At 39.5% G+C, this 24033-nt stretch overlaps 1 non-coding gene across 1 annotated transcript; it reads right to left on the minus strand.

The window, feature by feature from the left end:
* Positions 1-4330: 4330 nt before the first annotated feature.
* On the minus strand, positions 4331-4486 carry LOC130864970 (U1 spliceosomal RNA). Its single transcript, XR_009056018.1, has one exon. It is a non-coding gene; the product is annotated as a U1 spliceosomal RNA (small nuclear RNA).
* Positions 4487-24033: the final 19547 nt, after the last annotated feature.

The following is a 24033-nucleotide window of genomic DNA, read 5'->3' on the forward strand; positions in this document are numbered from 1 at the left end:
CATTGTACCTACCTCTGTGTTTTTTATTCTTGCTAGTATTTAGTTCCTTAGGTTTTGGGAATCAAAGAAAAATAAGGCATTCTAGAAGAGTGGCCAGTTCAGCAGACAAAACAGAAGTATAAAGACTCTTCTAGCAGTCTCTCCGTGTCTTCAGAATCTTGTGAAACACTACAGTCATAGATGAGATACTTAAAATGATGGAAAGCCTCAAAACATGTCACAAATCTTTTCCAAGGTGTTACTTATACTGAATAACAATTTTGCAGGACTGTAGGCGAGTTTTTAATTGTATTTGCTTGGCAACCATTGAATTCTGTTGGTGTTTAAATAGACTACCCTGACCATATTCTCTTACATATTCACTAAGAAATTCTAACAGGAATTCCAGTAAACATAGAAGTCATTTGTGGGCCTGGGCCACCCACCTAACAGAGAAATGAACCTTAGATAGTGCTGAGCACCATGAGTGTATGTTTTTTCTAGTCCAGTCATTGTGAATTTCAGGCCTGCTTGTGATTATTGTTTAACCTGCTCTAATACAACTTCCCAACTTCTCCCCCTTACACCTTTGCTTTCATATCATCCTTGTTCAAGCCACCCCAAGAAGCTAGTGGGAAAGAGGCTGAACAGCAGGCTTAAAAGGAAAGGCCGTCCTCACCTGGTCACTGAGACCCTTCTTGAAAGAGCTGTACACACACACTTCTTTCACCGCCTCAGTTCCCAGATCCTCTAGTCGGTGGAAGGGGCACGCCTTTCTTCCATTCTCTATCTTATACCAGGATAGGAAAACGCCTAGAAGCACAGCTTCTGTCCCTGGTTGTGGTACCATTACTATCCTTCAACTCTGCTGTCCTACATCAGTCCTGTGTGGGGTTGCAAGGCTACCATGGTGAACTCCAGACAGTATCAGCTTTAAGTGAGGTTGATATTTTTGTTCTTCTTTGGTCTACTCGTGACAAGAGGTCACCTATAAGGACAAGGAGTTGTCTGAGGGACAGAAGTCAGTGCAGATTGAATAAACTCACCGAGTCAGAGCACCACGCTTTGCCTTTTCTCATTTATTCAGCCAGGTAAGGTTATTTTATCATATAAATTATGCAAATTCACTCTCAAAACTCACATCCAACTTAACTGAAAACCACATGCTTCCCTCTATGACCAAGAACAAGAGTCCCGGCCACCATTTCCATTCAACATCACATTAGATATCTTAGCTCAAGAAATAAGAAAGGGAAAAAAAACTATAAACATTGGAATGAAAAATAAAACTGTCTTTGCAAGTGATATGACAGAATAAATGACAAAGAAATAAAAACTCTTTTGGAACCAATACTCAATTGGTACAAGGTTGCAGAATACAAGGCTAATAATATGCAAAAGTCAGTTACTTCCTTATGTATCAGTGATAAACATTTGGACAAAAACTGAAAGTAAAACACCCCAACATTTACATTAATACTCTCCAAGTGAAATATGTAGTTATAAATTATAACCATAACAAAACATGGTCCACACCCTTATTAGATAAACCTCATACTCTGATGGGGAAAAATTCAAATAGCTAAATAAATAGAAGGATGTTCATAGATAAGAAGTTTCAAAGTCATTAAGGTCAAAGATTTCTAACTCAACATGTAGATTCAGTGTAATTACAAAGTTCTACGTTTTTATTAAATGAATATTGACAAACGTTTTTACATTTTATATCGAAAGGCAAAGGATACAGAATTACTGGAATAAGAAAATGCTGTCCAGGCCGGGCGGTGGTGGCGCACGCCTTTAATCCCAGCACTCGGGAGGCAGAGGCAGGCGGATCTCTGTGAGTTCGAGACCAGCCTGGTCTACAAGAGCTAGTTCCAGGACAGGCTCCAAAACCACAGAGAAACCCTGTCTCGAAAAACCAAAAAAAAAAAAAAAAAAAATGCAGTCCAAGTAGTTGACACTACCCAATTCCAAAACTTCCTAGAGAACTACTGTACCCAAGAAGATGAAAAATAGGCAAATAACAGGTTAGTGGAACAGAATGGAGAACCCAGGGGAAAAATACATCTATATGCACACAAATGTCAGTGACTCTTTGGTGAAGGAACAGTCAGTAGAAAAAGACTTGTTTCTTCAACAAGGTGTACTGGACTTCCGCATTCAAGAACCTGCATCTGAACAGGACTTTTAGTGCTCTCACAAAGCGTGACTCCACCCCAACGGCAAAACCAAAGGAAAATGAAATCCAAAGCAGGAAAACTTCTAGATGACAGAAATAGGAGGAAATCTAAGCGACCTTGAGTTTGAAAATGACATTTCAGAAATAACACCAAAAGCACAGTGCCTAGGAGAGAGAAAATTGATTAGTTGGACTTCACTAAAATTAAAAACTTCAGCTTTGCCAAAGACTTGTTTAAAGAATGAAAAGACAAGGCACAGATCGGGAGAAAATTTTTGCAAAACACATATCTGATAAAGGACTTAGAATCAAAATATCCAGAGAACGCTTAAAACTCAACAATAAGCAAACAATCCAATTAAAAAATGGGCAAAGGATCTGAACAGACACCTCATCAAAGATCTACAGATGGTAAATAAGCATATGAAAATATGTTCAACAGCACATATCAGTACAAAACTGCAAATTAAAACAACAATAAGATGCTACTACGTGTATTTTTAAATGTACAAGGACTTGTTTTAATCAGATATGTTAAGACACGCGAGCATGGAAATGACTACCACAAAAAAAAAAAAAAAAAAAGCTGTTTTTATACTCTCAGATCCTAGAAGCAGGAGGCACATGGTACATTACGCCTGACCACATGGGGGACACCAGGTCAGCAAGGAGCAGAGGGAACAAGGAATACACACGCAAAAACACTGGCTGTGACCTTAGCACAAAGAGACACTTTAAAGCAGACAGGTTTAGAATTGACATATAGATAACAACTCTAGTAGGCTCCGGGGAACAGGAGCTGGCCTGAGTTAGCTCATACCTGGCATTGGGTGGCTTGGGGCACAGGAATATTGACATTCAATGCGAGCACTCTATAAAGAAAGTGTTCAAAAGCCAGGCAGAGGTGGGTTGCTTTCTGTTGAGTTCAAGGCCAGTCTGGTGTACAGAGCAAGTTACAGGACAGACAGGGTTACACAGAGAAACCCTGTCTCAAAAGCGGGGGGCGGGGGAAGGAGGGAGGGAAGGAAGGAGGGAGGGAAGGAAGGAGGGAGGGAGGGTGGGAGGGAAGGAGGGAGGAAAGAAGGGAAGGAGAAAAGGAAAAAGGAAGTCTCATTGGGAAAGAAAGTTGCTTGTTGTCTAGGATTCAGGCAGCCTTTGAATGAGCACTCTTCCTAATCAGCAAGGGCCTGAATATAAAAACAAATGTAAATTACAGAAAAGGAAAAAGAGAATTGGTCCAAGACACATATAGAATAACCAGGGTCAATGCTGGCAAGAATGTGGTACAAAATTAGCTCATTTGTTGGAGGACCACAAAGGTTTACAGGCACTTTGGATGAGAGTGTGGCACTTTGAAAAGCCGAACATAGGTTCTTCCTATTGATGTTAATGAATTGGATTTTATGTCCATACAACGTCTTGCACATGAATATCTATAGGACAATGTTTGTCAAAAGTTTAAAACAAACAAGATGCCTTTCAAAGACTAACTTGAAAAAATAAATTGTGATGCAGCCATAAAGTGGTATATCATCATTCATTGATAAGAGACGTGCTATGGGGCCACAAAAATATAGAGAAATCTTTTAAATGTATTTTCCTCAGTGACAGAAGCTATTCTGGAAAGGCTACTTCATATATGATTGCACTCTATGACATTTGGAAAATGGCAAAACTATAGAGACAGCTAATAATCAGTGATTGCCAGAGATTTGGAGGTGGAGAGGAAAGGAATAAATAAGTAGGAATTGCAGTGTCTCTAATGCAGTGAAGTTAGTAAATTCTCAATAGTGTGATAATTATACATATTCTTTGCATTTGTCAAAATGAATGGAATTGTACAAAGTGAAGAGTAAGTCCTGATATAAATAATGGTCTTCAGTTAGCAATAGTTTATCAATGTAGATTCAATAAATATAATAAATACACCACATTAATACTAGATATCAATAATGAGGAAAATTATATAAGTCTACTATACTTTCTTTTTTCCTTCATAATTTTTATAGGGGGAGGTTCAAGACAGGGCTTCTCTCTGTATCCCTTTCTGACATGGAACTTGCTCTATAGACCATGCTGGCCTCAAACTCAGAGACCTGCCTGCCTCTGCCTCTGGAATACTAGGATTAAAAGTGTGTGCCACCGTGCCCCGCCACTTCATGTTTTTAATCAAAGGTAGCATGAGCTCAACCCCAGTCCACCATAAATTATGTAGTCAAGTTCTCCAGTTCACTGCAAGAGTCATCATATCCAAGTGCGATAGATGAGCCTAGCCCTGGGAAAACCACCTTCTTGATCATAGTATCTCTGCCACCAGGTAAGTATCCCCTTATAGTCTCTGGATGATTTTTTTTTATACTTAGCATTGCTCAGAGCGGATACCATGGCATGTACCTGTAGTTCTAGGTATTCATTCAGAAGTCATCCAGCACCGCAAGACCAGCCTGGGCAGCATGCAAAGACACCATCAAAAGAAGAGAAAAGGGGTGTTTTAACAACACCAAAAAAAGCATCACCTAGAAGACATTTATGTTTCAAAGAGCTGACAGAAAGTCAGGAAACAATATCAAATTAATAAGGATAAAAAAATTAAAGAGAAAGATAAACAAGAAACACAGAGAAAAGAATCCCAAAAGGTCATAGATTGAGTTCAACTGCAGTATTCAAAACAAAACAGACTTTGTTTTCATTGCTCAGACTGTGCAGATTAGATGATCTCAAGGGCAGGTCATTGTGGAGCATTGAGTAGTCTTTTGAATTTGAGCATTGTGAGATGTGGTTTATTGGAGCTTCTGTGCATCATTCAACACATCAACTACATCCCTTGAAAACACCCAAGAGAAATGCTTGAACAGGTCCAAAATGAAATGCACACAAAAGGTTTTGTGACAACATAGAGTTGGCGATATTGAAAATAAGGAATTAGCTAAGAATACCGAATAAAATATGGACAGTGCAATGTAACAAGGGGTTGTCACTAAGTAAAGAGCTCATTCATTCGTATTATAAATATGAAGAAACCCCAGAATAATGCTGAATGGAAAAAAAAACTATAAATGCATTTTTGAAAAGGCAAGTGTTTAAGATGCAATTACCTGGTAAAACATGGATACAAATGATAAATAACAGGTTTGGTGAAGCAGATTCCTCTAAGATGAAAAAGAAAGGGGGTTGACAGGGATTCTAAAAAGACATATTTACTTGTTAAGAGGAAACTGGAGAGCGTACTGGGAAACTCGAAGCTGACTAGAAGAGGACTGTTTTGCTCCCTTGTTGTCTGCTTTCCTGTGCATTTGATGTCCTTCACTTTAATTAGTCATCAGATAACAACTCAGTTCCTCGTTGTTTATCTTAGAGATGATGAAGAGACAGCAAGTGAAAGACGTTCGTTGGGACAGTAAGCCCATAATAATATAATGAGCCCAGTGGGCTGCGCTCAGGAGACAGTGATGAGCGCTCTGCTGTCACAAACACATGGCAGAAGCAATGTTCCCTAAAATTAGCAGCAGTGACAGGGTCAGAAACCCTTACACCCTAACTGTCCCCAGCAAGGAGAGCTGTCCCAAATCACGACTTGTGATGTTCTGATGGGAAATGGAGGCCTTCTCCCTATAAGGACTCCCCCTGTTCTCAGAAAACACTGTCAACTGAGCCTTCACTACTAACAAAGCCCAAGAGGAGCCAAAAGGCTTTGTCTTCGCCCACGCTTCCAACACGGATGAAGCTCCTCTGTTGTTAAATAGGCTCCGGGGCTGCACATTTGCACTGTGCTGGCAGGGAAGTAAGCGGAGGGTACTGTCTATAATTATGAAGGGAGTAAGGGTGTTGTGATGGGGACAGCTTGGGACAAAATAAATTGATTGAGGAAGCAAACAGATACTTGACACAGCTTACGGTAGAGAGATTAAGATTTAGAAGGTATTTGGCTTCTCTCCAAAGAAATAACCCATTTATGTCTAAAGGGGAGGGAAGGATGTCTTACTTGGAGATCAAGCTGAACTAGAAAATGGGGCAAGAGCGAGAACTTGCAGAAAGAACAGGCTTCTGAATCGGCCTACATGAGGATCACATGTGGCTAAATGTGGGGAAAGAGGAGGCTGCAAAACTGAGCCTGAAGTGAAATCCTGACTTCAGTTACTACATGTGCATAATTCAGTCATTGCATCCCTAAAGTGAGGACTGGAGCTAGATCAGTGCCTCTTGTGTGTGGTCCTTAACACTTGCACTTGAATGATGTAGGAAGAGTCAGAACACATAGCAGACTAGGGTATACAAGCCAGAGCGAAAAGATGCATTCAGCATCTTCTCTGTAAACCTGTAAACCTGAGTGTTCAGTTTAAAACCCAATACTGAGAATATCAAATCTTTTTCTGTTTTACATTATTTTAGTGTGTGTGTGTGTGTGTGTGTGTGTGTGGTATGTATGTGTGTCTGTCTGTCTGTCTGTTCCTCTGTGTGTATACCCCATGCAAAAGATGACATCAGATACCCTGAAGCTAGAGTTTCTACAGTTATGAGCTGCCATGTAGCTGCTCGTGGGTCCTGTGTGATAGCAGTAAACATTCTCTTCAGACACATATACAAAGTTTAAAATGCCTTGGCTCGGGCAGTCTTTGGTGATTGAACTTGACTCCTTCTGACAATCATTATAGACTTAATGGCATTTTGCAAAATGTGTAAGAGAATGAGAGGAATAATTTATTTCCTTTCAGATTTTGATGTAATTTTCTAAAGAATGTAATATGGTCTCTTCTTTGAATAAAAAGATGTCCATTTTTCCTGCTATAGAAATCTCTCTATATGTTGATGAAGATGGGGACAAATGAATATTTTGGAAACATGACCATTTAGTTTCCTGGAGAGGAACAAGATGGGGTCCTGATAATAGCTCTTGGAAAAGGGAAGGTAGGATTTTCGTAGAAATACCTAGCATTTACATCTTCCATGTGCTCCGTCCTTGTTCATCTGCAATATTACTGTTGATTCTGGTTCGGTTTCTATAAATTTGCTTTCTATTCCTTTTCTCTCTTCAAATATTTGCTGAATCCTCTAAATACCAGGACTTTTGCTTCTTGCATGGGATGCTAAGACTATAAAACACACCACTCCTGTCTCCAAGAACTCATGAGTTGGGGGCACATATAGTATACTCTATGGTAGCACTCTGGGGTTTGTAGACAGATATGAACAAAGTAACAATATCACAGAAAAGAAGTCACTTGCTTCATATGGAGGAGTCAAGAGTCTTTCGACCAACTAGGCTCTGCTGGACCTGAGAGAAGCTAAAGGAAAAAGATGAACAGAGAAGTCATGGCTCATGAACAACATCCAGGAAGCACAGAGGCCTAAGCAAACACAAAGATTCTTAGCGGCACTTTCTGATTGGGAACTGACGGTTTGTTCCTTGGTTTAGGGAAAAAGTGGAATGTGAGTTTAGATAGTAAGTCTATACTCAAATTAGGATAATTGTACAGGCTGGGGATGTGGCTGGGTTGTGTACACAAGGTCCCTAGGTTTAATGACCAGTGCCAGGATCTTCAAAGGGAAAAACAAACGGCTAGAAAGGCTTGAAGGTGCTGAAGGTTACCATGATTTTTAATTCAGTGCGATGGCACTGGTGTGAAGTGCTGGTAATATGTCCCTCCTTTTAAAAAAGAACACTCTCTGGAACAAATAGGAAAAGCAGAGAGAAGGATGGAAACGCCAAGTCAATGGTAAGTCAGTCATGAGGCCAGTAGAGGAATCCAGGTGTCACGAGCTTCAGGAAATGAGCGGCTGCAGTGATGGGAAGAGAGGTTAGAGGCTTTTCCAGAAGCAGAACTCAGGGGGCTTAGAATCAGTCACTGGTGAGGGAAGAAGAGGAAGAGCTAGAGATTGTTAAAGATGTATCTGCGGCTTCCAGGTTTGTTGGTAAATGGGGCGAAAACACAGATCAGGTAAGATGGGGCAGCAGCATGCGGTGGTTGAACGAGTGTGAGTGCTGGGATGACCCAGGGATCTGTAGAGCATGAAGCTGTGAACATGGCCATCGAGACTTGGAGATAGATGCATAGAATTAATACTGACATCTTCGTAATACATAGCACCACCATTGGGAAGTCAGAATGTGATGGATACTAGAGAGAAGAAGCTAGAGACTCAAGGGTATCTTATACACCCCATGTTTCCTTCTGCTAGCCATGCTGATAGACACGTTACGATGGGACAAGAGAGGAAAAAGTACATCTAGTGACCATGGATAAAAGCTCTGAAAAGACATCTACTGAATCACCAGTTCTTTCTTCCTTTTTTCTTTCTTTTTTTTTTTTCTTGGTTATTTGGGATCTCACATCATGTGCCCTGATCATGCTCACCTCCTAGTCTTCCCATGTCCACCCCATTTCTCTCGTGACTTCCCCACCCTCACCCGGAATAATTCCATTTTGTGTGGTACATATGTTCACTGGAGCATGGTCACATACCTAGTGATCAGTGCCCCCAAAGGAGAATGAGTCTTTCTCTTCCTAAAACCACTCCCAGAAGTCATCAGCTGAGGAGAGCCGGTGGCCACAGGCTAATTTTCCCTCATTCACATCACCAGTTCTTAAAGATTACAATTGATGGCAACATTTTTTTCTTCAAAATGGGCCACACCAGAAAATAATATGCTGACAAGATACATTTTATTAAAGTATGTAGTGCCCATTTAATGACAGTGTTGATCCTATCCAATTCACAGTAAAAGAACAAGAAGAAATGGGTGGCATTTGGATTAATGTAAAAATAGATACACTATAACATTTTAGGAGCACCGATTAAATCTTACATAAGTTTTCACAAGGTGAAGTTAAGAAATATTCATAAAAAATGAGAGGAAACATATAAAAAGGGAAATGCTCAGAAATAAAAGCAAGTGAACAAGTTGTATTTTACTATTCTTTCAATATCTTTCATGATTTTCCTGCTAAAATGGATAGAGTGGAGAGAAGGGTAAAATGAAAAGAGTAGGAAGCTGTAGTAGGAGGCCACTTGCTTCTTTCCTGGCTGCCCAGACTCCCAAAATAACCACACAGAAACTGTATTAATTAAATCACTGATTGGTTTATTAGCTCTAACTTCTTATTGGCTAGCTTTTACATCTTAATTTAACCCATTTCCATTATTTTATATTTTACCACAAGGTTTGTGGTCTACTGGCAATGTTTCAACATGTCTGTCTCCAGTGGCAGCTCCATGGCTTCTCCGTGACTCTGCCCCCTTTCTTCCAGCATTCAGTCTAGTTTTCCCTGCCTAGCTCTACTCTACCCTATCACAGGCCTAAGACAGTTTCTTTATTAACCAATGGTATTCACAGCATACAGAGGGCAATCCCAATCACCTCCCCTTTTCTCTTTAAATAAAAAGGAAGGTTTTAACTTTAATATAGTAAAATTACATATATAAATTACATATATAAACGGGTATCAAGCAAGAATTACAGTTAAAATTGGGTCTTGGTCAATAAAACCACATTATTCTGAAAGGATTTCACAGGTTCTCATCCTCTGTAGAAACAAAAGAAGAACCTCTTTTCCAAAGCAACAAAAAGGCTGAACTGGATCAGACTGTGTGAATCCCTGGAGACAGTGTGAGGACTCAACTTCTTCCTGCAATGAGGTACTGGTGAGGATTATAAGCAAGGCTGGAAGAATCCTGCAGTTACATGTCACAGTAGGATAAGAGGCTAACATAGCTTCTATGAAAACTTTCATATAATACAGCTTTCTTATTTTGGCGTATACATGAATGTTAGGCAAAATTCTAGGTATGTCTTCAGGACTCAAATTTTCTTATTATTAAGTAATGATCTATATTCTAGTATGCAGACAGAGCTTAGGATATCAATCAGCTGATTTTTAAGGGAGTATGTAGAATTATTGGGTATATATAGCATATCATGAGCCCTCTACAAAGAGAACAAGGTTGGTTGCAGTGGCATATGCCTGTAATCCCAGCACCAGGGATTCTAGGGCAGAAGCACAGCTGGTGTGGGAGAATTGTCTGTATTCTGTCAATCATGTTTTAAATAAATGCTGATTGGCCAGGCAGGAAGTATAGGTGGGCCAACCAGACAGGAAGTAGATGCAGGGCGATGAGAACAGGAGAATTGTAGGAAGGAGGAAGCCCATTCCTCCGAGTCCTGAGCAGATCACAGAAGAAGCAAGATATGACCTGCCCCTCTGAAAGGTACGGAACCATGTGACTAACAGATTAAAAATAATGGGTTAATATAAGTTACAGGAGTTAATAAGAAGTCTGAGCTAATGGGTCAATCATTTTATCATTAATATAGACTCTCTGTGTGATTTTCTCTAGGACTAAATGGCTGAGGGACCGGGCAGGACAGAAACCCCAACAAGCAGTCAGGCCCTCATGTTACACACAGCAAATTTGAAGCTGGCCTGGGCTACATCAACAGATACCTTGTTTAGAAAGTTTTAAACGAAAACCAGAGTGAGAACAAGTAGAAAGTAAGGAAGTCTTGGGCTGGCATTACAAGCTATGAAAATGGCAGGAGCCACACAATGAAAAGGGAAACAACCTCCAAGATGAGATCAGTCCAGTTCTTCCACAAATGAGGAAACTGGAACCTTAGGCTACCATCTCCATACCACATGCTACTGGGTTAGTCCAACCATGAAAATCAGTTGGACAACAGACTCTTCCCAGAAGACCCAGAGGCTTCTACAAAGTAATGGCCATCTCATCATCTTGATTTTGTATTGTAAATTATGGAAATGAAACCCAACTAGACAATACTTTGTATAGATTTCTGAACTATAAAACTGGAAGATAACACATACGATTTATGTTAGACGACTATCTTGTGACATTTTGCTGTGGCAGCAATAGAAAACTAAGGGAAATATGAAAGACCATTTTACTGAGAACAAAACTGGCACCTTATTCTCCTGTGAAAATGTTTCTTATTCACCCTGCCTTTGAATCACTTAGTTCAGAAAACCCAAGGAGCAACCAACAGACTGGAGAAATGGCCATGTGTTATTAAAGTAAGTGAGAAAACAATAAATGAAAAAAAAATAGCTTCCTATGGAAAAATTAAGTATGATGTCACATTCCAAATAATTTTCATTTTAATAGATTCAGAAAACCTAAAGGTCCTTAGGGAAAAGGAAAGCAATGCATTTTCTTATGAGGAGTGTATGAAATAAAATGCTACCATAAAATTCAAACTACAGTCAAGAACCCCTAAGACTACAGAGTTGTTGGAAAGAGAGGACGAGCTCTCTAGCTCTCCCAAATGTCTCCAGCTGTGGTCTCTTATATATTTGTGGTTATTATACAGCATGGAATTGAAAGTTGCCCCATGTCTTGATAAGATTTTTATGAATACTTTGTAAACATGGGTGATCACTGATGATAGCCTATTTAAAACATGAAATACTCTTATCTACCACAAGTCTTGCTTAAACCACAGTGATAGCTCCCTTCTGAACATGACGAACACAGGGTCTCTCTTGCCAGAGCCTTTCTTTCTGGTGCATTGTGTGCTCGTGTTGTAAGCCCAAGTCACTGATGACAAAACACAGACTGAATGTTTCCTGAAAGACGCCCAGGCAATTTTAATACCTATCTGGAAAGAGAGGGAGGGCTGCCTTCACAAGTTCTAGTCTTTAGTGATGATGAGGATATTCGCTCAGAAATAAATAGCTTCATTCAAAATAGACTTAAGAACAGCAGATTGATCCATGAGTTTTAAATGGGTTTTCAACAGCAGCTGACAGTGGCATCCTGTGAAGCTCAAAGGATGCTCTTGTCTTATTTGAAACCGACCTTTCAAACACAGCCATCATTTAGAGGACTCCAGAGAGCCCATCTCTTTCTCCCCACTTCTTTGATTCTATCCTTTCCTTCAAATTCCCCTATGTACTTAATCAACTCAGCAAAATGCAGTCTAATCATCCAGATAAATTTCTTATATTTAGACAACCATTTATTGTATGACTGAACACACTGCAAGCATTTACTAACTTCCAAGCTTCCTGAAAGTACCAAATATCATAATAATAAATTATAAATACATCTTTTCCTTTTGGATCATTTTAATTTAAGCTATTGCATCTTCCCACCGCAGGCAAGAAGTTCCTCAAAGAATGAATATCACACTTCACTGCAATTGCCTATTCTTTCACTTCAGTGTAAATAATTTAATAAGCTTCTATTGACTACTCACTAACATGTACCAGGTTCTGAACTTGGCACTGGGAATAAACAGATTAATAAAATGTATTCCTTGCTCAAGAAAAGTTTATAATCTACTCAATCAATAATTTAATGTACACAGTAATAAACTGATGTCTACTCAAAACTATTTCTTCAAGAAAGACTAAATTCACTGTGGTCTAAAAATAGGAAATTTCTCAATAAATTATGACCTAGCCCTTTCTCCTACTCTCAAATTGTTTTTTTAAATCATCTATTATTTATCAATGGATCTCTGAAGATGAACTAAATCAATGTATTTTGTTGCTGTCTTCTTAAAGGCAATCATATTTCTTGGAACTGAAATATACCAAGGCCCTGACCATTATAATAATTAAACATTTCTTGTAGAGCACATAAAACTTCAACACCATTTCCACAAGGCCAAAATAAGTACCAGTAGATATGACTAGGCTAAGTGGAGCTAAATTTAAAAGTAGAGTAGTGTCTACTAAACTAAATATGTTTGAAAAATATTCCTGATAACTGCCATAAGTGCATTCTCATATGAGTATTTTTAGTGTGTCGGTTATTCAAAGGGAAGAAAGTGTCTCCTCTCTCTCTCTCTCTCTCTCTCTCTCTCTCTCTCTCTCTCTTGAAATTCCTTGTTTCTGAAAAGACGCAAAGAAAATGCCCTTCATAATTATGATCATTGTTTCTCCAGAAAATACTGCAAATCATCAAAATTCCTTTCTTTTATGTTGCCAAAGTTTTATAAGACTAGAGTTATGTGATTCATGCTTTTACATAATTATTGCTGCATTTGCCATAACCTAATAAAGGACTTCATTTCAATAAAACACTAAGCAGACCATATATGATTGTTAGGTTCCATATCAATTGTCCCTCATTAATGTTGCAGAAAAGCGATTAGCATTTTGAGGCAAACAAGGTGTACTTAGTTAGTGGGACATGACCCTGCTGTCACTAAATTATATCTATGATTAATGATCTTCTCCAGTTTAAAGTTTGAATCACAATAAATAGATTACAAATGAACACGGAGGGGGAGGGAATAGAGGAATAAGGGAAAGATGCACCTTAAGACTTAAATCATACATGCTATTGTTCAATATTGAATTCAGCTCATGGTACAATTGACCTCAAGGTTGCTGCTCAAATTCCAAGACACATCAAAATAACCCAGGGAACATTTTGCAAACCCTAGTGTTTGGGTCCAGCTTAGACTAATTAAATTCTCTAAAGGTGAGACCTGGGTGCTATGAGGTTTTCAAAGAATAAATGCCATAATACCCACATTTAAGAAATGAAATTAAATTCATTAAAAAAAAATCAGAAAACCAGGAGAATAGTACACATTAAATAGAGAATGTTTGTGCATTAGGTGTTGGATATTTAGTCCATCAATGGAAATTTTGTTCTGTGTAAGACAAACTTATTTCACTTTACAATTCCATTATAATCACAGAAAAATCACAGGAAGTTGAAGCCTCCAGAGTGAGAACAATATAAGAACTGCAGAATCAGTGTGAGAATTTTACCCTGTGGGTGTGTCTCTGATACACTATGGCTTTCTTTTACTTCTGATTAGGGAGGCATGCAACCTGATAACCGGTTCATTTGAAAGAACCTTTGAAAAGAAGACAAAGAAGAGAAGACAGAACAAAGGAAAGGAGGGAAAAAAGAAGAGAGGAGGGAATAGAACAAAAGAGAGAGACTAGTAAAGTTTAGATCAGATAAGAGAGAGGGGGCAAAGAGAAGGCCAAAATGGTGCCAACTCTAATTTACTCTTCTCTTTTACCCCGTCTCTCCCAACCATGCAGGTTGAATATTTCTGTCACTTACTGTCCATCCCCCTTTTAACAAGCATCCCTAGCAAAGTCTAAAGTTGGTGGATTGCTCATGCACTCAATGAAAGTTTCACATACACATAAACACGCATACACACACATACATGCACACAGGCACATGTGCAAAATAATGACAAACTGGATTCATGAGCAACTTTTTAACATTTTATGTGTGGGGGTGTTTTGCCTGCGTGTGTCTGTGCACCATGGTGTGCAGTATCCTCGTATGCCAGGGAAAGGCAATGAATCCCCTGGAACTGGAGGTACAGTTGCAATCTACCCTGTAGATGCTGGGAACTGAACCCCTGGCTTCTGGAAAGGCAGCCAGTGCTGTTAATCACGGAACCATCTCTAGCTCCAACATATATAACCTTTAGTAAAAGATCAGAATAAGATTTTCTATCTTCCATGTTTCCTAAACCTTGTTAAAGAACTGAGAAGCTAAACTTCCAACATGTCCAAAAAGTCATTTTGGAGAGGACAGGAGAGACAGCTCACTGGCTAAAAGCATGTACAACTCTTGCAGAGGACAAGGACTCAGTTTCTAGCACCCACACTGGCATCTCACAACTGCCCATAACTCCAGCTCCAAAGGATCCGAAGCCATCTTTTGGCCTCATCAAACACCTGAGCTCACATGTACAAAGCCACACTCAAATGTACACATACACGCATCATTAAAAGTTTTTTTTTTTAATTTTTTTATATGCCTTGCCTCCCACTCCAGTTCCTGTAGCAGTGATATTCAGTACACCACACCAAGGCTTGTGGATCTAATCCTTACAATCATCTCAACTACAAACTACAGACTAGGAGGGAACCGAGACATTAACTACAAAGTCACAGAGCCTTCTAGTATGAGGATGCCAAACTCCCAAGCCAGATAGTCCACTCATGGCCTGCAGGAGATCCAGCAGAAAGGCCTGGGATCAAATCAAGCATTTTAAACTCATGGGAAAGTTGTAGAGGACTGGCAAGGTTTTCGTCAGTGGCATGTGACATGGTCTTCCTTGAAGAGAAATCAGACTATGTTGATGATGATAAAATAAGAAAGATGGAGTGGACCGGCTCTCTGAGGCCTAACATAGTCCTGCACATCTTGCTTACATCACTGGTAAGTTCTGAGGAAGCTCCATTAGAGGAAGAAAGGCCATTGAACCTGCCTGAGTCCTCACCTGAGCTGCTTTAGCCGCCACAGATTGGGACCATCCTGACCAAGGTTTTTCAGAGGAGCCTTCAATTACCAGCTGTATCCAGAGAAAGTGGAGAGAGTTTAACCCTTGGAGAGAGATTAAGGCCAAACGGAGTGTGATCAAAATAGCAAACCCAGGAGGAAGGCAGGGCAGCGTTCCCACCCAGACAGAGGATCCTCCAGGAAAGCACCAAGAAGCAGCAGAACCATGAAGATGATTGGTCCCTTCTGAGAAGGGATGCCCGATAGAGGTAGATGACCACACAGGACAGCACAGTGGTATAGGCCAGCAGAATTTATGCCAGAAGAAAAGGGATTGAGGGTGGACCTGCCTTCTTTTAATTAAAAAAGCAAGTAAATAATTTTAAAACTTTTAAATTCTGAACAATGAATGCAGATTATAAGCTAGAATTTGTATTCATGTATAAAAAGGCACAGGTTTCTTAGTATTTTGTAAAAAAAAAAAAACCTTTTAATTAAGAAAACAATTTTATTTACAAGACTAACAAAAAAATAAAGTGTTTAGGGCTGGGCAACAAGTGCCTTTACCTGCTGGCAATCTTGCCCACTCCTCACCTTACAGTTTATTCAAAACTCAAAGTAGATTGCATATCTAAATTTGAGACGTAAATGTTTAAAACTCTTAAAAGAAAATATAGTGATCCCTCTTCCGACTCCTAAACCACAGGAACCAAAGAAATAAAGAAACTGGGCTTCTTTGATATTCAGAAAGGATGTACATCAAAAACACTCCAAGAGAGTGAAAACAAACGACAGAACCAGGGGTGAGGGGCTAATAAAGGTAAAACACCATACTCCATTCCTGAACTGTGAGTCAGTGCCTTGGCGAGGGATAAAACAGTTTTGACCACAGACCCTGCAGATCACCAGCTTAAGTAGCCCTCTTTCCGCTCATGCTTCCAAAATGGACCCTGATTTGCTCTGCTCACCTTGCTAAAGCTCCCTCCTGAGTGTGCTAACCTCAATTCAACATGAGTCTGCTCTTCTAGGTGAATTCTTGTGACTCTGAAGCTATGACACCCCTTCCTGAGTCTGTGTTTGACCAGCTTATTCCATTTTTTCCTGTCTACTGTTACACAGAAAGTGTGGTTTAGAACTGCCTTGTGCATGAATTGCCAACTTGATTGCAGGTAAAGAAGTCCTGGTTCAGGGAAATCAATCTTTGTGCATATAAAACACTCAGGGCTATGGTCTAGAAATTATAAATTACTGATAATCAGATTGGTTTGATAGAAGAAAACTCTTTTGAGATTGGGTCTTGCTATGCAGACAAGACCAACCACAAACTAGCAGGAACCACCACCAAGCCTCTGCCTCCCAAATGTAGCTTGGATTGTGAAAATGTGACCCCAAGTCTGGACAATACCTTTATCTTCCAATAATGCTTTACAGTTACTACTGAGAAAAAGAGTGAGGCCATTGTTTCATTATGTTTAACAACAACAGCAACAACAAAATACTTGGGTGTGTAACCAGTTAGCGTATTACAGAGTACCTTTATAAGAGACAAGGCCATTTAATTCGGAGTCTTCTGCACCTCGGGAATATATTAACTTTGGAAATCGTGGGATGAAAGTGTGGGCATATTGGGAAGGTAACTATAATAGTGGTATGTGTTATATAAATATGGGAGTAAATATGTAGGTAGAAATCAGATTTGGAAATGGTTGCATGGGTGCATTTTCTTATCGGTTATGACTTTTTTTTTTTTAGATTCTTAACTTACTGCCAAGTTTTGTGCTTCGTTGGAGAGAGTTTCATATGATTTTTTGTATGTTTATTTATGGTATTTTTTTCACTAAAAATGCATCATTACCTTAGCAGCTGCTACACCACATGGAGCAGCATGTGTGCTTTTTAGAAGCCATCCAGTACACCTTCCCCCAGAATCCCTGAGCCAATCTGCTATGGGAAATCACATTTCACCAGCAAGAGAGCGCACGATTCAGATATTTTTGCAGGTTTTTTTTCCAATAATAATTTTCTATACCATTTCTTCTCTCCTAAATTTTCTATTTAAAAATACTCTTTCAAAAAAGGAACAATACATACAGACATATATGGCAGTTCAGAGTGAGAGAAATCTTAAAATACATTCTCTCCTGTGCTGGGAGCCATTTTGAACGAAGATTGGGACTGAATCTACTTACAACAAGATATGAGGATGAAAAAAACATAGAAATGGGTAATGGCATATTTTTCATGAATGAGCCTGCCCTTTCACATGTAGTTAAGGGATTTTTTGCCCTTTCTTTCTTTCTTTCTTTCTTTCTTTCTTTCTTTCTTTCTTTTCTTTTCTTTTCTTTTTCTCTTTCCCTCTCTCTGTCTCACTCCCCTTCCCTCCCTCCATCTCTCTCTCTCTCATTCTCTCTTTCTGCTCTTCTTTTGTATGGTATGTGTACATGAGTGTGTGTTCATGTGTTTGTATAAAAGTGTGTAGGTATGTGTACATGGGTTCGAGTGTGTGTGCATTTGTGTGTGTAGGTGTGTGCACCTGTCTGTTTTGAGTGTATGTGTGCATTTGCGTGTGGTTTGAGTATTGTGAAAGTGTGTCTGTGTGTGTGTGTGTGTCTGTCTGTCTGTCTGTCTGTGCGTGTGTGTGTTAAAAGTGACAGGGAAGCAAAAAGGAGTTATTTCAAGTATACTTAGTCTTCTTCCAAGGGACTTGTGTTTCTATCCCCTTTTGCATTAATTTCCTGACATCCTAGCTCAGCCCCCAGTCTCAAGGCCTTAATGAGTTTTAAGACTTTTTTGTTGCATTTTCTAGATTGCTTTTGGACATCTTCAAAGCTTCTGCTCAGGTCAGGAGTAGAGAACAGAAAACATCAATCTACAAAATCATCCATAAACTAATGCGTTGTGTATTTTTGAAATTTTGTTAAACTTTTATGAAATTATATGCTTTTTACATGCATTTTTGAGATAGTGTTTCTTTCATGTAGCCTTGCATTAACCTCGAACTAGCTGCACAGCTGAGGATGACTTTAAACCTCTGGTCGTCTAGGCTGTAAATCTCAAGTGCTTGGACTCACAGGTATGAGCCACCTCACCTAGTTTGCAGTACAAGGGATTGAAATTTGGGCTTTATGCATGCTAGACAAGCACTTTACTAACTGAACTGTATCTTCAGTTCTTACATAAATTTTACTGGCATATATTCATTGTGTATAATTATAACTTTCATAAAGAGATTTTCATATTTGTATATCATATATTTTGATCATATTCTCCCCAAACCCCCTTTTCTCACTCTTCTCCCACCTATTATGTCCCTTTGGTTTACCCAAACAGTCTTATGGTACTTTTATGTCACGTATATAAATGATTTGATGTATCTATATAAAATCTATGATCTACAAATGAGAAACCACATATTTGTTTTTGTTTTTTTTTTGTTTGTTTTTTTTTTTTAGTTTTTTTTTTTAGTTTTTTCGAGACAGGGTTTCTCTGTGGTTTTGGAGCCTGTCCTGGAACTAGCTCTTGTAGACCAGGCTGGTCTCGAACTCACAGAGATCCTCCTGCCTCTGCCTCTGCCTCCCGAGTGCTGGAATTAAAGGCGTGCGCCACCACCGCCCGGCCCACATATTTGTTTTTGAGTCTGACACATTTCTCTTAATTGAGTGCTCTCCAGTTACATCTATTTTTCTACAAATGACGTTGCTTCGTTCTTCTTTAGAGCTGAGTAAAGCTTCACCATATATATGGGCCATATTTTATTTTCCTATTCATCTGCTGACAAATAACTAATCCGATCCTAGTCATTGGATATTGTGAATAGTTCTGAAATAAATATAGGTGTGCAAACGCCTTTGTCGGATATTTTGAAATTTTTAGATTTATTTCTGCTTCTATCTTTGTGTATGTGTCTATGTCTGCGTGTCGCATATGTGCCAGAGGCCAGAAATGGACATCAAGTTCCTGGAAGTTATAGGCAGCTGTGAGCTACCTGCTGGGAACGAAACTCAGGTCGTCTAGAAGAGCAACAAATGTTCTTAAGCACCAAGCCATTTCCAGTCCCTCTGGTGCATTTTAAAGGAAATATTTGGTTTGTTTTCAAGTCATGTAGGCTTTAAAAATAGGTACAAATTTATTTTCTCAAAATGCATTAATTGAAAAAAGAAAAGTTTTTGCAAATTCCTCAGCCACTATAATCCCCATGGTTTATAACAGTTATATCTATAATGTTCATGGAAAGGGGGGGGGAGATACAATTTTGAAGGATTATACCATAAGTATAAAATAAACATCAAGATTTCCAAACCTGCTTATGTGTGATCAATTTTCATGAAGAAAATCAGTATATGAAAGTATTTTATTTGAGGTAACCATAAACAGTTAATGCACAGTTTTCATTACTATACTCACTATTGGGTCAGAATCTGCCCTGTAAATTTGATCCCACTGACGCCACTTGTGTGGGCTTCAGACCCCTCAGTAGTAAAATGTGCACATGGACTCTACCTCCTGATCAACAATTTCAAGGACTAAGCAAGGGACAATAAATGGATGAAGGCTGGGTTGATGGTTAGTAAGAAAAATGTCAACTCATGCTTGGTTCTTTGCAGAATTTTAGCTCTTCCAGGATTAATATCTTTATGCCCAAATCCCCAGTGTGATGGCACTAGGAATCCAAGAGTGATGGCAACGTTGGGGACGCAGTGAGTTTTAGACAAGATCATGAGTTTGGAGGCTCCAGAATAAGAGTGATGTGCCTATGAGTAGAAACTCAGAGTTAGCAACACCAGAGGAAAGGGGAGGGGAGGGGAGGGGAGAAGAGGGGAGGGGAGGGGAGGGGAAGAGGGAAAGAGAGAGGGAAGGGGAAAGGGAGAGGGGAGGAGAAAAAGAGGGGAATGGGAGAGATTAATAGAATAACACAACAAATGTGCCCTCTGTAGGATCGAATGGAATTTAGAAGCCAGCAACTCTGGCATTGACCTCAGGATTCCTACACACAGAACTTTCTAAGGTACCTGATCACCTGTTCTCTGGCATGTTACCATGGTGGTCCAAGCAAACCACGACAGATCCTCTATCAGATAGTCAGTAGGATGTTTCAGTTTGAGGAACTAGGGAGAGAATGGTTTGGCTAAATTAGACTAAATCCCCTCTGCTTCCATTACTGTGTCACAAAAGAAAATGGATTCTGATGTTGCACATCGACATTTTAAAGGAAGCATGGAAATCCAAATTAAACATGAAATCTAAACTCTGCAAAGTGATCATCAATTTAGTTCACTCTGTTTTGTGAAAAAAAAAATTATACACGTGGTACGGTAGTACAGGCCTATATTCCCGGTACTCCAGAGGCTGAGGCAGAAGGGTCGAGAGGGGCAGGCCAGCCTGAACACATAGCATGGGTCTATCTGAAAAACCAAAGACAACAGGAACAGAAAGAAAAGCATCATCTAAGTCTGTGGTGCCTACCCGACTCACAGATTGTGTGTACATACTAACTTTCACACTGGATTGTGGCAAGAATGCCGGCCAATGTGAATGTCAAAGGGCAAGAATAGAGGGACTGGTTTGGGTTTAGTGTTTTTTAAACAAACAGTATTAAAAAAAACAATAATAATAAAATAAAATAAAATAAACCACAGCCTTGAGCAGTACTGAAGTTAAGAACTTAGTGTAGATCTGGCTCAGTTAAGTGTAAACAGAGTGAGCTGACCTGGCCACCATCTGGGCCCCAACAAGGGCCAGCCTTTTTCCCCAGGGATGACCCTCTCCACCCTTCCCAAGAGCTCATCAGTGCTAAGCAGCTGGTTTTGTTGCTGGGGCTTATAACTGCAGTGTACTCTACCAGATCACCACCAGTCTGACTTTGGTCCTGCCTGGCCCTTCACAAAGCTTGCCAAGGTAGAGATGGAGTTCAAGTGAGAGCTGGTACTGAGAAATTGGACGTGGTTCCTGGCTTAGTCTGTACTCCAAGAGGTAACCAGAGCCAAAAGGCTAGTGGCTGTGGGCAGGGGTGCCAGAGACACAGCCTAGCCAAAGCCAAGACGCAGACAGCAGGAGTAACCCCAGCTATGGCTGTGTGCCACAGGGCAAGCTGTTTGATTCAGATGGATCAACTCTGTGCCCGCGGCTGCTGTGACCAGGTCTTGTGTTTATCTTCACGTTCTTTGTTCAAGTGTTCCAGTGTGGCCTTTCCCTTGTTAGTAGAAAGTGTCACCTGCTTTTTTAAAAGTTATTTTATTATTTCATGTATATGGGAGCTTTGGCTACATATATATCTGGGCACCATGTGTATGCCTCTGAGATATCAGAGGCCAGAAGAGAACACTGAACCTCCTGAAAATGGAGTTCCAGACGGTGTGAGGCTCCGTGTGGGTGCTGGGAATCAGAGCCAGGTACTACACTGTGTACCCTTAACTGCTCAGCCATCTCTCCAGCTACTCCTCTCCCTAGCCTTTTGTGGTTTTTTTTTTCCTGTTTTATTTTCTTTTTTAATCTGTACAATGAGAATAGCTTTACTCTTAAAAGATAGTTGTGAATACTAAAGGAAATACTGTATGTGATGTTAATTATAACATCATTAGGCAAGAATGAGTGTTCACTTGTGCCTTTCAGGAGGGCAAGCTGAGACCAGGAGAAACTGTTGTACTCTGGAACCTGTCTCACACTTATGCACTGTGCAATCTTGGTCATTTACCACCCCGCAGCCCTGCCCAAACCCCAGACTTCCCACTGGGAAACTGAATATCTTATAAAACTAAGGGGGTTACTAGATATTAACATGAGCTGGAAGAACTCTTCAAATAGAAATGGTTATCAAGTCTCTGGAAGATTCTTTCTCATAGATCCACTGTTCCTTTCATTCAAATGGTGTTTCTGTCCATTCTATTGTATATTGTTGAATTTCCAAGATTCTATATTTAAATTAGACATAAAAATACATTTAGTAAAGATTCCTGTTGGCAGAAGGGAGTTCCAATGAAATCCTATAAACCTATTGTATAGTTATTATATATTTTATATAGATAGATAGATAGATAGATAGATAGATAGATGATAGATAGATAGATGATAGATAGATAGATGATAGATAGATAGATAGATAGATAGATAGATAGATAGATAGATAGATAGATAGATATTATGCAAATATGCTCTTTTGGAATCATTTGGGAGCCTCAGTATTGCAATAATTGCCCACAAATACAGTCACTAAAATAATTAACACTAGCCCTATCTGCATAGTTGTCACTAAAGCAACAGTGGGCTAGATGTATGAAATCTTTGTTTTTGTCAATCATGTGACAAACATGTGGATTATGTGATAAGATGTTGTATATGAGACCATTTTTTTTGCTATACATTCAACCACCATCTCATCATTGAGCCATGAATGCACTGTTGGGATTTTGCTATGGGATAATGCTTGTATACACTCTAAAGATTTGCCACTCATGTTGGTTTTATAAAATGCTGATTGGTCAGTAGCCAGGCAGAGAGTATAGGCAGGGCAACCAGATGAGGAGAATCCTAGGAAGAAGAAAGGTAGAGATGCAGTCACCAGCCAGATGCAGAGAAAGCAAAATAAGGATGCCTTACTGAGAAAAGGTACCAAGCCATGTGACTAAACATAGACAAAAATTATGGGTTAACTTAAGTTATAAGAGCTAGCTAATAATAAGCCTGAGCTAATAGGCCAAACCATTTGTAATTAGTATAAGCCTCTGTGTGTTTATTTGGGACTGAACAGCTGTGGAACTAGGTGGGACAGAAACTTCCATCTACTGGGTTTGAATAAGAATGGTTCCCAAAGGCTCATGTGTTTGCATACTTAGTACCCAATTGGTGAACTACTTAGAAGGATTAGGAGGATATCGCCTTGTTGGAGGGGTGTGTTGCTGGAGGTGGACTTTGAAATTTTAAATGCCTTTGCCAGTTCAAATGCCTATCTCTTTCTGTGTTCGTAACTAATAATCTGGAAGTAAAGCTCTCAGCTACCATGCCTGCCTGTGTGCTTCCATGCTTCCTGCCATGGTGATAGTGGCCTTACATTTTGAAATGATAAGCAAGCCCCCAGTTAGTTTATGAGTTGCTTTGGTCATGGTATCTCTTCACAGCAATAGAACCATGACTAAGACACATCCTCAGCCTAAAGTCACCGAACACAAAAACATATCTTTCCTGGCTCTCTCTAGCCAGCATTATCAGTCATATCACTTTCTAAACAATACTGGAACACACAAATATATATTGAGAACTTCTTAGTTTTCACTGAAATTTTTTGCAGTCAATGGCTGATAAGTTGTTGTGTGTTTCACAGTTTCAAAGCCCTGAAAGTAGGTTTGCATTCAATTCCTTGGCAAATACATCAATAATTCAAGTTTGAACATATACATGTGTATGAACATGATTACATATGAACATATGTGTATGTACAACACGTATGCATGCATATATATTACTTACAGTCTATTACAATTCAAGTTGATTTTTGTTTTCTGTGTGAAATAACTGCTAAAAAGCAAAAGAACTGGTCAAAACAGCAGGAGGGCAAGAGACAGCACACGTAGAGTAATAATTTATCAGGTTGAGCTGTGGCCAGAACGTTGGTGTCTGGTGTCTTTATCTTATTATTTGATCACACAGCATGA

Source organism: Chionomys nivalis, chromosome 22 (assembly GCF_950005125.1).
Source record: "Chionomys nivalis chromosome 22, mChiNiv1.1, whole genome shotgun sequence".
NCBI lineage: Eukaryota > Metazoa > Chordata > Mammalia > Rodentia > Cricetidae > Chionomys > Chionomys nivalis.